Genomic DNA, 15,467 nt, shown 5'->3' on the forward strand with positions numbered 1-15,467 from the left:
TTCAGAGACAAATTTCTAAAAGGTCTCAGGCCTCATAGGGTTTAATGTGCGTGCACATTAAATACTGAGGAGGACTAATCTGAATTTTCGAATGGTGAAGATATCACATTAAAATTTAAATTATAGTATTTGATACAGCTTCTGGTCTTAAAGAGACTGTTTGCTTAGTTTACACTGGAGAGATGCTGTTTCAAAGTAAATGTAAGGTGGGATGCAAAAAACAAGTTGTTTTCCTTTTTACCTTGTTCATCCTCAAAAGAAATAAAGATTGTATGTTTGAAAAATAATTCCAGCTTTTTCAGTTGATGTATGAACATGCCAGAATCTACCTCATGCCTTTTGACTTTCAAAGGAATGCACATGAAACTGAACCACGTACTAGTGAGTAGGGTGTTCAGTATAGCAGTAGGCAGTGATTCAAAATACAATAAGCAAGGTTGGGAAGTGTTTTGTATATATATTTTTTTCCACACAAGACTATAAATTTTAGTTAGTATGTGAGATAATTAAATCTTACAAGATAGTTGTAGTTTTTACAAGGCACCTGTACCATATTATAATATGATAGTGGTTTTGTTCCTGGCAATGGAAAGGGTTTTTTTATATTGTGTTTGCTTTAGAAATCTCTGAATTTATTAAGCATCAAAGTCTTTTTATAGGAAAATCACTTATTCTATCAAAGAAAACCAGAATTCAGTGAAGTCCACTTCATCTAAGTGTGAGATAGCTGTCATACTGTAATTAAAAATATCAGTTTAGGTTGTTGGGGGTTTTTTGACACAAATGTACACAGAAGTAACATACTAACTCTTTTAGGCAAGGAATACAAATAAAGGAGCTTTGATCATAACTGAAAACACCAACTCCCAATTATGAGAAAAAACTATTTTCCAGTCACTGATTAGAGAAGTGTAGTGAATTAAACACCTGCCACACTTCTCACTAATAAAGAAAGATTGATTTCTTTGTGATAGCTACTTGGTCAGAGTCAGCAGGTCAGATGTTGGGTACCAGATGTATTCAAAGGGTCTTGGCTATGGAATGGCAGTCTTTGGATTTGATTTTGACTCTGAATGCAGCAAGTGTTTCAGAGCCTGCTTGCTCTCCCCGAATGTTCTGTTCATCTCTAGGCTGATCCTGACCTTAGACATTTTCTGACACTATGTCAGATATTGCATTTACTGCTTCATAAAAGTTTTACTTCAGCCTCTTTATAACACATCACATTTAGGTAATATCTAAATAGCTGTTGTACTTCCAAGGTTGCTAATTTAGGAATGGGCATTCTTAGATATAAGAAAAGCGATGCAATTCTGAGAAGAACCATACAGAATATTTTTCACCTTCAGGTGGTTCATGATATTGAAAAGGACTCAGAAGTTCTCCTACTATATGACAAAATATAGCAATAGAATCCATACGCATTGGTTAGGAGAAAGGAGTTGTAAACATTATATTACATGGTCATACGGATTTATCTATACTGTTTCTACTATGAAGAATATGAAGATTTATCATTGGCAGAAGATGAACAAGTCATGGAGCACTCAAACAAACTGGATATACATAAGGCAATGGGGCCTGATGGGAGCTGGCTGATGTCATCGCAAGGCTACTCTTGATTTCCTTTAAATGATGTATTGGGTTTGTGTGGCAAGGTTCTGGTAGCGGGGGGGCTACAGGGGTGGCTTCTGTGAGAAGCTGCTGGAAGCTTCCCCTGTGTCCAACAGAGCCAATGCCAGCCGGCTCCAAGACGGACCCGCCGCTGGCCGAGGCCGAGCCCATCAGTGTCGTGGCTTAACCCCAGCCAGCAACTAAGCACCACGCAGCCGCTCACTCACTCCCCCCCCATCCAGTGGGATGGAGGAGAAAATCAGGAAAAGAAGTAAAACTCCTGGGTTGAGATAAGAACGGTTTAATAGAACAGAAAAGAAGAAACTAATAATAATAATGATAACACTAATAAAATGAGAACAGTAAGTAATAAAAGGATTGAAATGTACAAATGATGCGCAGGGCAATTGCTCGCCACCCACCGACCGACACCCAGCCAGTCCCCGAGCGGCGAATCCCTGCCCCCCACCCCTTCCCAGTTCCTGAACTAGATGGGATGTCACATGGTATGGAATACACCGTTGGCCAGTTTGGGTCAGGTGCCCTGGCTGGGCATGAGAAGCTGAAAAATCCCCGACCATAGTCTAAACACTACTGAGCAACAACTGAAAACATCAGTGTTATCAACATTCTTCACATACTGAACTCAAAACATAGCACTGTACCAGCTACTAGGAAGACAGTTAACTCCATCCCGGCTGAAACCAGGACAATCGGTGATGGTGGTAGTGCCTCTGGAAGAACATGTTTAAGAAGAGGGAAAAAAACCCGTGCAATTGAAGACAGAGGAGTGAGTATATGTGAGAGCACCAGCCCTGCAGACCCCCAGGTCAGTGCAGCAGGAGAGCAGGAGGTGCTCCAGGTGCCGGAGCAGAGATTCCCCTGCAGCCCTTGGGGAAGACCATGGTGAGGCAGGCTGTGTCCCTGCAGCCCAGGGAGGTCCATGGGGGAGCAGATCTCCACCTGCAGCCCGGGGAGAGAGGAGCCCAGGCTGGAGCAGGTTTTCTGGCAGGACTTGTGACCCCGTGAAAGGAACCCATGCTGGAGCAGGCTGTGCCTGAAGGACTGCAGCCCGGGGAAGGGACCCACGCTGGAGCAGTTTGTGAAGGACTGCACCCCGAGGGAAGGGGCCATGTTGGAGCAGGGGACGAGTGAGGATTCCTCCCTCTGAGGTGGAAGGAGCGGCAGAGACAACATGTGATGAACTGACCCCAACCCCCATTCCCCGTCCCCCTGCGCTGCTGTGGGGGAGGAGGTAGAGAATTCGGGAGTGAAGTTGTGCCTGGGAAGAAGGAAAGGGTGGGTGGTAGGTGGTTTTAAGATCTGGTTTTATTTCTCATTACCCTATTCTGATTTGACTGGTAATAAATTAAATTAATTTTCCCCAAGTCGATTCTGTTTTGCCCATGATGGTAATGGTTGAGTGATCTCCCCTGTCCAGCTGAGGAGGGGAGTAATAGAGTGGCTTTTGTGGGCACCTGGCATCCAGCCAGGGTCACCCACCACCATTGTGATTGGGAGAGGTATCTGAAGACTAGAAGAGAACAAATATCACTCCTATATTCAAGAAGAGTAGAAGGAAGATTTGGGGAACCACAGGCTGGTCAGCCTCGCCTCAATTCCTTGGAAGATGATGGAGACAAAGCTCCTGGAAAGCTTTTCCAAACAGATGGAGGACAAGGAGGTAACTGGAGGTAATTAGCATGGATTTATGAAGGGGAAATCATGCTCGACCAGCTTACTGTATGTATACAATGATGTGAATAGCTTGGTGGATGAGGGCAGAGCAGCGCAGATTCTTTACTTTGACTTCAGAAAAGCCTTTCATTCACATAACACCATCATAGACAAACCAACAAAATAAGGTTTATTAGGTAATTGGACAGTGAGGTGGATTAAAAATGAGCTGAATGACTGGGCCAGAGGGCTGTGATCAGTGGTGCAAAGTCCCACTGGAGGCAGTTGCCAGCAGTATACCCCAGGGATCAATCCTGGCTCCAATACTCTTCAACATCTTCATTAATCACTTGGATGATGGGATGGAGTGAAGTCTCAGCAAGTTTGCGGCTGATACAAAACTGGGAGGAGTGGTTTATATACCAGAGGGTTGTGCCACCATTAAGAGGGACCTAAATAGGCTGGAGAGGAGCCTTGTGAATTTTAGCAAGGGTAAATGCCAAAACCTGCATCTGGGGAAGAATAGTTCCATGCACCAGTATACACAGGAGGGCGACTCTCTGGAAAGCAGCTTTGCCAAGAAGGGTCTTGGGGTCCTGGAGGACAGCAAGCTTACTATGAGCCAGCAATGCACCCTCACAGCCAAGGATGCCAACAACCTCCCAGGCTGCATCAGGAGTGGTGCCAGCAGTTTGAGGGAGGTGATCCTTCCCCTCTATTCAGTACTGGGGAGGCTGCACCTGCAGGGCTGGGTTCAGTTCTGGGCTCCCAGTACAAGAGAGATACAGACTTAATGGTCAAAGTGATGCTCCAGCAAAACTGATTCAGGGACTGGAGCATCTTTTATATGAGGAAAGGCAGAGGGAGCTGGGACTCTTCAGCCTGGAGAAGATTCAGGGGGATCTCAGCAATGTGTTTAAATGCCTGAAGGGAGGGAATGAAGAAAAGGGAGCCAGACTCTTCTCAGTAGCGCTTATTGACAGAATACAGGCAATGGACACAAATTAAAACATACCAAGCTGGACTTGGTCCTAGACAACCTGCTCTAGCTGACCCTGCTTTGAACAGGGGGAGTTGGACTAGATGACCTTAAAAGGTCCCTTCCAACCTAAATGATATGGTGATTCTTATTTCTGTCTCTAATATACACATTTATTTGTTCATTTGATTGTTTATTTAGTTCAGTGAGAAGTAAAAAAAGCCAGTCAGAAGAAATATATTTGAAGACGTGGAAAGGAAGACAGAAGAAAGAAATTAAATTTAATAGGCAAGAAGTGGCAGTAGGCATAAGGATAATTTAAATATTGCAACTAGAATATTGTAAGGTGAGTAAAAAATGATGGTTTTAATGTTAACTGTTTTTACTGGTTTTCACTGAGGGAGTTAGAGAGAATGTGGTAGTACTCAGACCTCTATTGCTGTGAAGGAATGCAGCGTATGGTGTCAGCTGAATAGAGCAACGCAAGTCTCCGAAGGTTCGCTGCAGAGCTGTGAAACCTGTCAGTTTTGTCCTTCAGAGAAACTAGAGCTTTTAAACTCTGCCCTTCTCAGGCTGGATAATCTGGCACAATAAAGAGTCCATAAGACCTAACCACTAACTTCTTATAGATTTGAAGAAAGAGCCAGGAAAAAGAAATCAGAGGTAATAGTCACCTGTCTTTTCAATCCCATTATAACTGGCTTGTCTCTGCAACTGGTCCTGTAACCTGCAAACAAGGTTTGACTGGCTTGGTATATGAGGGGAGAACAGTGGATACTGTCTACCTGGACTTCAGTAAGGCCTCTGACACTGTCTCCCATAAGACCCTGATAGAGAAGTTGATGGCGTATGGGCTAGGTGAACAGACAGTGAGGTGGGTTAAAAACTGGCTGAATGGCCAAGCCCAGAGGGTAGCGATCAGCGGTGGGAAGGCTAGTTGGAGGCCAGTGACTAGTGGTGTACCCTAGGGATCAATACTGGCTCCAGTCTGGTTTTACATTTTCTTTAATGATCCGGATGATGGGGCAGAGTGCACCAAGGGCGGCAAGTTTGCTGATGAAACAAAAGTGGGAAGAGTGGTTGATAGGCCAGATGGTTGTGCTGCCATCCAGAGAGACCTTGACAGGCTGGAGAAACAGGCTGAGAGGAACCTCATGAAGTTCAAGAAGAAGTGTGAAGTACTGCACCTGGGGAGGAAAAACTCCATGCACCAGCACACACTGGGGGCTGACCAGCTGGAAAGCGACTTGGCAGAAAATAACCTGGGTGTCTTGGTGGACACCAGGTTGAACATGCGCCAGCAATGTGCATTGCTGCAAAGAAGGCTAATAGTATCCTGGGCTGCATTAGGCAAAGAATTGCCAGCAGATGGAGGGAGGTGGTCCTTCCCCTTTATTCAGCACTGGTGAGGCTACACCTGGAGTCCTCTGTCCAGTTCTGGGCTCCTCAGTACAGAAGAGACATGGAAATACTAGCAAGACTCCAACGAAGGTTACAAGAGTAGCTCACAAATGAGGAAAAGCTGAGAGGGCTGGGACTGTTCAGCCTTGAGAAGAGAATGCTCAGGGGGATATTATCAACCTCTATAAATACCTGAGGGGAGGATGCAAAGAGGATGGAGCCAGCCTCTTCTCAGTGGTGCCCAGTGACAGGACCAGAGGCAATGGGCACCAGGAAACACTTTTTTACTGTGAGGGTGACCAAGTGCTGGCACAGGTTTTCCAGAGAGGTGTGGAGTCTCCATCCTCGGAAATACTGAAGAGCTGTCTGGACATGGTCCTGGGCAGCCAGCTCTAGGTGGCCCTGCTTGAGCAGGGGGGTTGGACCAGATGACCTCCAGAGGTCCTTTCCAATCTCAGCCTTTCTGTGATTCTGTTCTCTGCCTTGTCCAGGACAAATACTCTGCAACAGCCTAGCACACTCTAGTTCAAAATCAGATTCAAACAAGTGTAGCCTATAAAAGTGCATTATCTACGTTAGATTGGCCCACATAATAAAAAACAAACCCCAAATATTTTGGTAAACCATTACGTGGCCAACTACTAAAACCCAAAGATCTAGCATGAATAACTAAAAGAACTCAAGCATCTGTCATACCATGGAAGACATCTTTACACATCATCATCATCATTTTCTGGTTTACAACAGATTTTGTGAAAAAGTAGCATTGGTTTTCTAACTCCATACAGTAGTCTCACAGGCCTTAGAAACTATGGTTCTGGTAACAGTTCATGAACATTCAGTTTAAATCTGGACATCTGCTCAGTTCTACCATATATTTTTCCCCTTGTTACTCATTATTCAACACCAACCATGTATATAAATACAAAAGAATGTAAGAACAGCTGTACTGGATGAGGCTGAAGGCCCATCTAGCCAAGTATACAAACTTCAGCAGCAGTTTAGAACAGATGGTTAGGGAAAGGGTAAAAGGCGCAGGGTAAGTATTAAATGACTCTTTCCCTTTCCTTGCTTTCTGTGATCAGTGATGTAGGAACTTCATGAGCCCAAAGTTTTGTCTGGACGTTAATGTGTGATAGTTATCTATAGACCGATCTTTCAGCAATTTGCCTAACTCCTTATTGAACTCTGGGATATATTTTACTACTTTGGAAAGTAAATGTTATAATTACAGGTTTTGTGGAAATTGTTTCTAAGCATTCTGACTAAAATTTCTACATGGTATCCCTAGTTCTGCAGTTATCAGAAATTCAGAATGATCATTTCCAATTCGTCCTCTCAGTGCCATTCTTGGTTGGATCAGCTCTACTCTTTTCCTTTACCTCCTTTGCAAGATAAGCAATTGTAATATCAGTTATTTCTCCAGATGGAATCCATCCCACATACCAGATAATCCTTACTGCATTTTGTACCCGTTTTAGTTCTAGATGTACTAAAGGTGTGCCGACAGGAACTGCATGAAGTATGTAAGATGCTGACACACCCTGCATTAGGTCCACACAAATTATCATTTCCTCTCATTACTTTGGATTATTTCATTTAATTTTATGCGTGATTTTTAGTCACCTTTATATTGTGTGGCCTTCCGTATGATTAAGCATAATTACTTATGTTTCCATAAATGATTTACACTGCCGGAAGATTTGGGCTACCTTTTGATACACATCAATCAAGTGCTGTTACCCCTCAGTAACCTGAGCAGTCGATTGTGCAAAAGCTCACTGATCACTGACAGGGCCAGCCCTGCCTGTCTAATTGGGAGATAATTTATCACCTAATAAACAGACTAGCTGATTGGGGGAACACTTTTAATCCACTCACCATTCAGTTTACTACTTCATTTAACAAGAGGTAGCTTAAAATAGCTAGGCAAATACATTTTCACAATAAGAATATATAATTATTCCAGCTTAAAGTTGTACTCTAAAGAGCAAATACAGTGACACCAGGTCACCAGTGAGTAGATGTATGAATTTATTATAAAAAACTACAAGTTGTACTAAATTTATACGGAATCTAAATATGCAAATCTACAGGTAAGCAAAGCTATTTAAATCTTGTGTGTAACTGCAGCGGAGTCTGGATCCCCGTGTTCTTTCTCAGCTCCTGTGTGTTTTCTTGCTGTTACTAGACTAGGACCTTCTTCTGTTTTTATGTCCACCCTCATACCCTCATCTTTTCTTCTATATAGGTCCCCAGTTGCTATGTAAAATCAGTATCTGATGTCCAGACAGAGGTTCTGTTGTGTCCACCACGATGGCAACTTTATTTCTCACTTTTTGCATTTGACTATCACTTGATCCTTCTTCCTGCTTTTTTGCAGCTTTCAAGCTGTCTTACTGTGGTCTATACTAATACTGTATTAATCTAAATACAAGTTGTATATTCTTTATTACAGATACAACTTTTGTTCCTAATTTCTCATCTGGCAGCTAACCAAGCATTGATTCTGCAATCCCAACTTTCCCTTGTTGTATTCAATGCTATGTGAATGAAAAGAGTATAGTAGTCACTTGGGAACTTTGAGTAGGAAAAGGAAAAAGAATCTGTGAACCACAAAAATGTATGTGACTAAATTCTCAGAGTTCGTTATGCATTATTTTTACCCTGTAAGCTGGATAATAATTCTGAAGCCTTTTAAGCCATGTATTAAAATAGTCTATGTAAATACCTATAAAATAAAGTCAGTAGAGAGTACATATTGAAAGCACTAAGGCTCATGAAAACCTTGGTGATCTGTTGCTATGTGATTTGGTTTCTATGAAGTCTGCAGAGCTTTTTTTTTAATTTTATTTTATGGCTAAAGGCAGGCAAAATCTTGAATAAGCTCACAACTGGGAGACAGGATTAAAATCATTTTAAAAGGTTGGATAAAATATTAAAATAGAAAAGGAAAAGCAAACACACGTATCATTCCCAGGATACTTTAGAATACTCTCACTCTCAGGTTTCTAGAAGAATATTTATTCAGTAGTCAGAATTTGCTTACATTAAAAATCTAAAGCAGACAAACAACTCCAATTACATGGCCACATGCAAAAACTCTATGACTATTTCTGGATGGAAGGAATAAAAGTCTCCAACTTATACACATATTTCCAGAAACTGATGTGGCAGAAGCTTTTGATTCACCGTTCTGCAACTTTATAAATGTGTTATTTGGTATTTGGAGCTTTCCCTCACTGTTAATAAGGTTATCAACGGAAAGCAGTCAGTTAAGCCAGTCTTGCATTTGTTCTGTAAGGCAGTGGAGGTACTTCGTCAGGGTATCTACACACAAACATGACGCTATTTACCCTGGCGCTGTGTTGAATTCCTGCATCAGGCCCATCGATTGTTTACTAACATGGATACCACAGGATCCTGGATAGGAACTCCATAATCTCTCCTCAGGTACATGATTAAGTAGCAAATGACACCCACCAGCATCTGGTGAGCTGTCAGGTGCCAGAAGGTGTTTGTAGTGGTAATTTGGCCATCTGCAATCTGTGTTGTCAGTGCATTGTAAGTTATCACTGTCTCAGGCAATATTAACTTGCAATGTTCTTCTGACATTTCTTCAGTGGGTTGTGAAGCAGACATATGGTACAAAATATTTCCTAGCTGGCTCCTCCTACCTTTCCAATAGCAATGACTTCTGTTGCTTATCAGTAAAAGCACCGTAGATTGTGCTCAGATTTCTCTTCAAGGTATTTTAACATTAATATTGCTCAGGTACTTATACCCTGGTTTAGGTATTCTGAGTCACTTTTGTGACATGCTACCACATTGCGCAGCACACGAGACATAGGAACATATGGCCCACCGTAATTACATATTTTGCAAATTACTTAGCAATTATACCTGAAGTTACTGAGTAGTTCAAAACCAATTACCTCATAACTTGCTTTCAGGTTCTGTAATAAGGCTCTCATTTTATATGGAAAAATAACTAGATAATTATTTTGTGGTTATATGGTCATTAAACAATGGCTTAAATAATTAAGATTTTTAAATTTTTTAAAAATTTTTTTTACAAAACAATGCATCTGGCTTACAACTTCTGTGCCAGTGTTAATTAAAACAGCTAAGGTGTATTTTTGAATTACGGAGCTCACAAAAGAAATGTCAGATGACCCTTGACTGTAATTAGTTTGGACCACTACTGCTATCTATTCTTACTGAATCCTGTAAAAAATACTTGTTTTGTTAGAGTTTTTTCTTTGATTTTTATAAGATGTTTTCTCATGAAATGAATATCACGCCTAGAAACTGCTTAGAATTTAGAACAAAATAATAAAGATAGGAATCCTCCAACCACTCATTTGCAGTGGAAAACTTAACTGACCATAACTGTGGATATATTAATATAACATTGCAAGTGGAGGAAAAATTACCTGATGGATGCAAATACAGTTTTATTTTTAGACCAACATCTTCTAACATGGAGAATTAGAATGAGAAGATAGGAGTCCTAATGACAAATACATTGTGCATTTATTTAATGGGAACTGAGAAATTCAGGGAATTGCTAATAGTATTCAGGGGCTTTCATCACTGAGTCACTAGGCTTGAATCTGGCTCAGGTCTGCAATGACTGAAAATCATTACGATTTGATAGTTCTTCAGTGCCCTATGCAAAATGAATGATGTTCGTACTCCGAAACTGATGGTCATTAGAAAAAAATTACTACCCACTGGAGAAGAACAAGCCAGATAAGTAAAAGTATGGTAGGAAAGGAGGTTATACAAAAGTAAGATTCCTTATCATAGAAAGAGAAGGGCTTACATGGGCTATATCAATTAAAGAATATTAATGTAGACATTATCAAAAGCTTTTCTTCTGAAACGTTTTATTCAGGAACAATGAGGGGTCTTTTCTTGTTTTCTCTCTTCTTTGCAAAACAAATTATAAAAAAGTTCTGCCTTTTTGTCTTTCTTAAAAAAAAAAAACAAAAACAAAAAACCAAAACAGTCTGAAAGTTTGGTTTCACTATTTTTAGCACTGTAATCTGAACTAATAAGCAAACCTCCAATTGTTCCTAAAACTGTAATGATTAGTTCAGCAAAATGGAGTTAGCATTTAACTCATTTGGAACAGTTAAAGCTACTTGTAAATCTGGCATATTTGAATGGTGATAAAGAAAAAAATAACACCTCACCAAATCTTTCTTTCATTCATTTTCTCTTTATTTCTTTCACTCATTCAATGCAATAGAAATCATTATCTGCAAATACGTTTGCAGGATTTTTTTTTTCCATTTTCATCTGGCTTTTTTTATTTTCTGTTTGTAGCTTTGTAATTTTCCAACACTCTAGAAATTTTAAACATTTTAAGAGTAGTAATTCTGTCTACTGGTAAGTGAATAATGAGTTCTACATATCATTTATTATCATTTACTCTGTGGTAAAAAGTAGGAAAAGTGAAAGAAAGAATGCATATAAATCACAGAGTTATTGATTCCTTTGGGAAAGAGAAAAAGAATCACAAGAAAGGAAAATGGTGTTGCACTTCAAACATTGAAAAATATAATCAGCTTAAATATTTCAATGTTTCATGAAGATTTTCCTTATTTCCATCCATCTCTATGGAGTGCTTTGCTGAAAGCAGATCAGCAGTTTCTTTATTCAAGAGAAAGTTTATTTACCAAATAAAAAAGAACACGAAGGCAGAAATTTCTACACAGACACACAAAGTGAACTCAATGGGCATTGCTTATTAAGATTCATATGGTTATCTACATGCTTAGTACTTCATGAGATGGATACTGCCATCTCAAATGGGCATTTTATTATTCCTTCCTCGGTAACTTTTCATGTTTCACTTCCTCCTTAGCCTGCCTATAAGCATTTCTGTACAAGCTCCTTAAAACTCATTAGAAGAGTAAACCAATGACCAAATTTTCTCCCAGAGTCCAACACAGGGTAAAACAGAGAGGGGAAAGTAAACTATCTTACTCTTCTATAGAAGTTTTCTCTGCTATGGTACTTCAACTGTACAGGGGGTGTCCCTGGAGCTCTGCTATTGTACCCGCACTTGCAAGAAGATACGTAGGTGGAATGGTTCACAGAAGTAGATCTTGACCTTGCACGTACAGGCCGATGTCTGTAGCCTTCACAGGAAAGGTAAGGGCAAGGTAATTTTTTTTACTTTCTAGAGCTGATGTGCTGACTTTCCCTGAATTACTCCCAGAATGTAACTTGAAGTGTTCAAATAGCATAGTAACGAGAGCACAGTTAAAATAGAAAGAAAGGAACAACAACAAAAGCCATGCCATAAGTTCAAATCTCAACAGTAGGGTGAATTGTTCTTTAATTCTTGGGAAAAAAAAGAGAGCGCAAGTAGTAGGGAATTACTGCTTTCATTCTTTCTTCAATGCCTAAGGGACTCAAAGCAACATGGAAGAGTTAGCTTCCTAAAATCAATTACATACAGAAAGAGACTTTATTATAGATATGTGGGAATATTGTTGATTACACAGACTCCAATGGGAACCTAAATTATAAATAAATCCTTTATCACTATATTTTACTTTCTTACAAGACTTATAAGAAGTCATCTTATAGGACACATTATGTCAGGATATTATAGTCAGATATTGTATACATTTTTTTAGAAGACTGTACATATATTTGACACAAAGAAATGTGAGAAATACTACATTAAATAAAACAAATCTGCTACAGGTAAAACTTTATATAATGTAATTCTTTCAAGAGGAAGATAGAAAGATATACATGCATATAAAGTATTTTCAAAATTTATTTAGTTCCTCTAAAGGAAGGCTTGCTTGTGTATCTTTGATGATTTTTTCCAGAAGTATTTTTACTGGTAGATACAATAGGAAGCATTTCTGGTTTCCACCTGTATTTGTAGCTGTATTATCCAGGCCCAAAATTCGATAGCACAAAAGCAAACAGACTGATTATGACAATTGTGACTACTTAGAGAGAGTAGGGAGATTAAAGGGAGTTACATTTTCAAGAACTTGTTGTGCAACTTTCTTCTGATCAGTGTTCAAACTGTGGGCAAATTCAGCTTTTCAGAAAACAGATAGTTCCATCAGTGCAGCAAACAAAACATACTTGAAGTCAGTCCAACTGCATTTATGTAATTCCCTAAAAATTTCTGACTTGTGCAATTCAGGCTGTATTCAAGTAATTTACTTTCCACGAACAAAGGTTGAATTCAGACCACCTACTGTGCTGTCTCAGGTAAAGCAATCTATCAGTGATTTGTATCACCTCCTTTGCAGAATACTGTGCCCTGTTCACTGAATGAGAAGAATATCAAGAACCGATGCTATTCACAACAAATGCAGTCGTTTTTGTTTTGATCTAATATGCTGCACACAAATTACAGCTGCATCGGGAGTGTAACGTTATAAAAAATATTCTCCTAACTTCGTAGCAGATAACAATTACGCTGATACCTGCACTGAATGATGGCAACCAAACATGCCCCTGCTCTCAACTGTCTGAATCTAATCAAGCATTCCTTCTTGCATTTGATGATGTATGAGGGACATGCCACGTGATGACATGTACATGCTATGGTATCCCCTGAATCACCATAATGGCTACGAGCTGGCTAACAATCTTTTGCTACATTAGCTCACGGAATAGGTGTTCACCTGAGAAAAATAAAACCCTTTGGTTAGTCATAGATTGAGAGTTTTGGGAAGGGAAATATCAGTAGGTTGCTCTTTCTTGCAGTCAGTAGAGTGATTCTGACACTAGTGAGACTCTTTGGATCACTGGGGTATCAACAATAGCAGGTATTTCAAAGGAATGTTAATGAACATATTCAGATAATGAAGAGGAAATTAAGTACTTCTTTTATCGAATTTTCTAAAACAGCTCTAAGAAATATTGTATACAGTAAAACCTTTTCAATTAAACAAATGAACAGCTTTTATTAATGGGAATCAGTAATTATCTTAGGTTAATAGGACTTAATAATTGTTTGGACATTGTTGCTAGGAAGAAAAGAACCTGACTGACAAACCATGCTCCCAGGAAAGATCCTGGCTGTACAGCAACAGGTTGGAACTGGCCTATAGGAGGTGCTCTCGGCATTCCTTAGTGACTTGGAAAAATACGTTACGAAAACCTGACTTCAGTCTGTGTCTAAGCTATCATGTCGTAGCTATGTAGAGAATGTAAGCAGCTATACTTCACACCTCCTGTTGAACAAATCACAGCTGGCTGGATTTTCTGGAGTTCAGAGTGTCAACTTTTCCTATAGCCTTGAAACTTAAAGATTAAATTTTTTGCAGAGATTCATAATATATAAAATCAGTCATTCTTTCCACTGACTTCTTTTCATTGGATCCTACTAAATCTTACATGCATTGAAGGATATACTTCTTGTAATTTCTTAATTTCATGTTAAACACATGCTTCATTTTTACCTCTTACTCATTCTTCTGGCACAGAGGAAGAGCCAATGTATGTTTTGGGAAAAAATAGCCCTGTTGCTATAAACAAAAGAGAATATATACATAAATGCGGATAGCACTCAGCATCTATTATACTCTGCTGATAAAGTTACTAAATAATATTGAATCTGATAGTAGGCCAAAGACTTGAAAGTCGAAGACTGAGTGGCTGCCACAGACTGTAGCTCCTCTATACAGCATGGGACTTTCTGAAGACAGGTATGCTGAATACTATGAGGCATAGAAATTTAAGAAGAAAAAGGAATTAAAATAGGTCTATTGTGCATTATGCTAGACAAAAACAATAACTATATCTATTCCCAGCCTTTCATGTCTTGAAATTCTACAGCCTAAAGTGAGCAAACTGTCTCAAATGTCCTTGACATTCAAAAGCTCCCCTAAATAAACTCATTGCCAAGTATTATACATTTTTTAAATTACAGCCTTTCTGTGGATATGTCAATAATACCAGCTAACTCCGATTCATGGAGAGAAAGCAAATGCTTCTGCTAAAAGATTTGAGGCAAAAGCACAAAACAAATCATTGATTTCCATGCCCTGAGAACTAACCTGACAACTAATTTTTCTTCATGTTCTTATTTGGTTCTTTTCCCCCCTTTTGCAATGGAATAAGAGTGGAATATGCACTCATTCATTGTTTGAAATATTTGTTGACTTCAGGGAGTGTAGATTCTTATTTAAGTATACTACTTAAAAACTTGTTGACTTCCTGTCATCCCTTCAGTGCATGTTTTAAAAATATATGCCTTTACTCAAGCTAAGGAAATAGTTCTATAAAGTAAGCAGGCTCCATAGGCTCATATTTCTGAGTGGTTATATATGTTTTTCTCTCTCCAAAACCCTATTGATTTGCCTCTTTTCTCTTTTTTTTTTTTTTTTTTTTTTTTTGGTCTTTCTCTTTTTCCTAATTACACTTCCAGACTCCACTTCTTTCAAGCTGTGTCAGTGAAGGTTTAGGACCCTTCATGAGTAGGTGGAATTTCTATTCTTTGGGGAACACTGTTTTGGACATAATCTATACAGAAAGCTGGGACTTCATGGTTCACATCATTGCAATAGAGTATCCCACAGCAGAACTCTCACAAAAAGGCTTTTAGATATTATTTTTGAGCTTAGGAAACTGGGGGACATTTCTTATAGAAATACAGATAAGAAAAATAAATAATAATAAAACCCTAATATTCAAAATGAAACACAAAATTAAGATAATTCAAGAAAATTTGTTTAAAATAATTTCTGAAAAATCCATCCTATTAATATTGCTTTACAGTCCTTGTGAATGACTGATTTCTTTT

This window comes from Buteo buteo, chromosome 14 (assembly GCF_964188355.1).
Source record: "Buteo buteo chromosome 14, bButBut1.hap1.1, whole genome shotgun sequence".
NCBI lineage: Eukaryota > Metazoa > Chordata > Aves > Accipitriformes > Accipitridae > Buteo > Buteo buteo.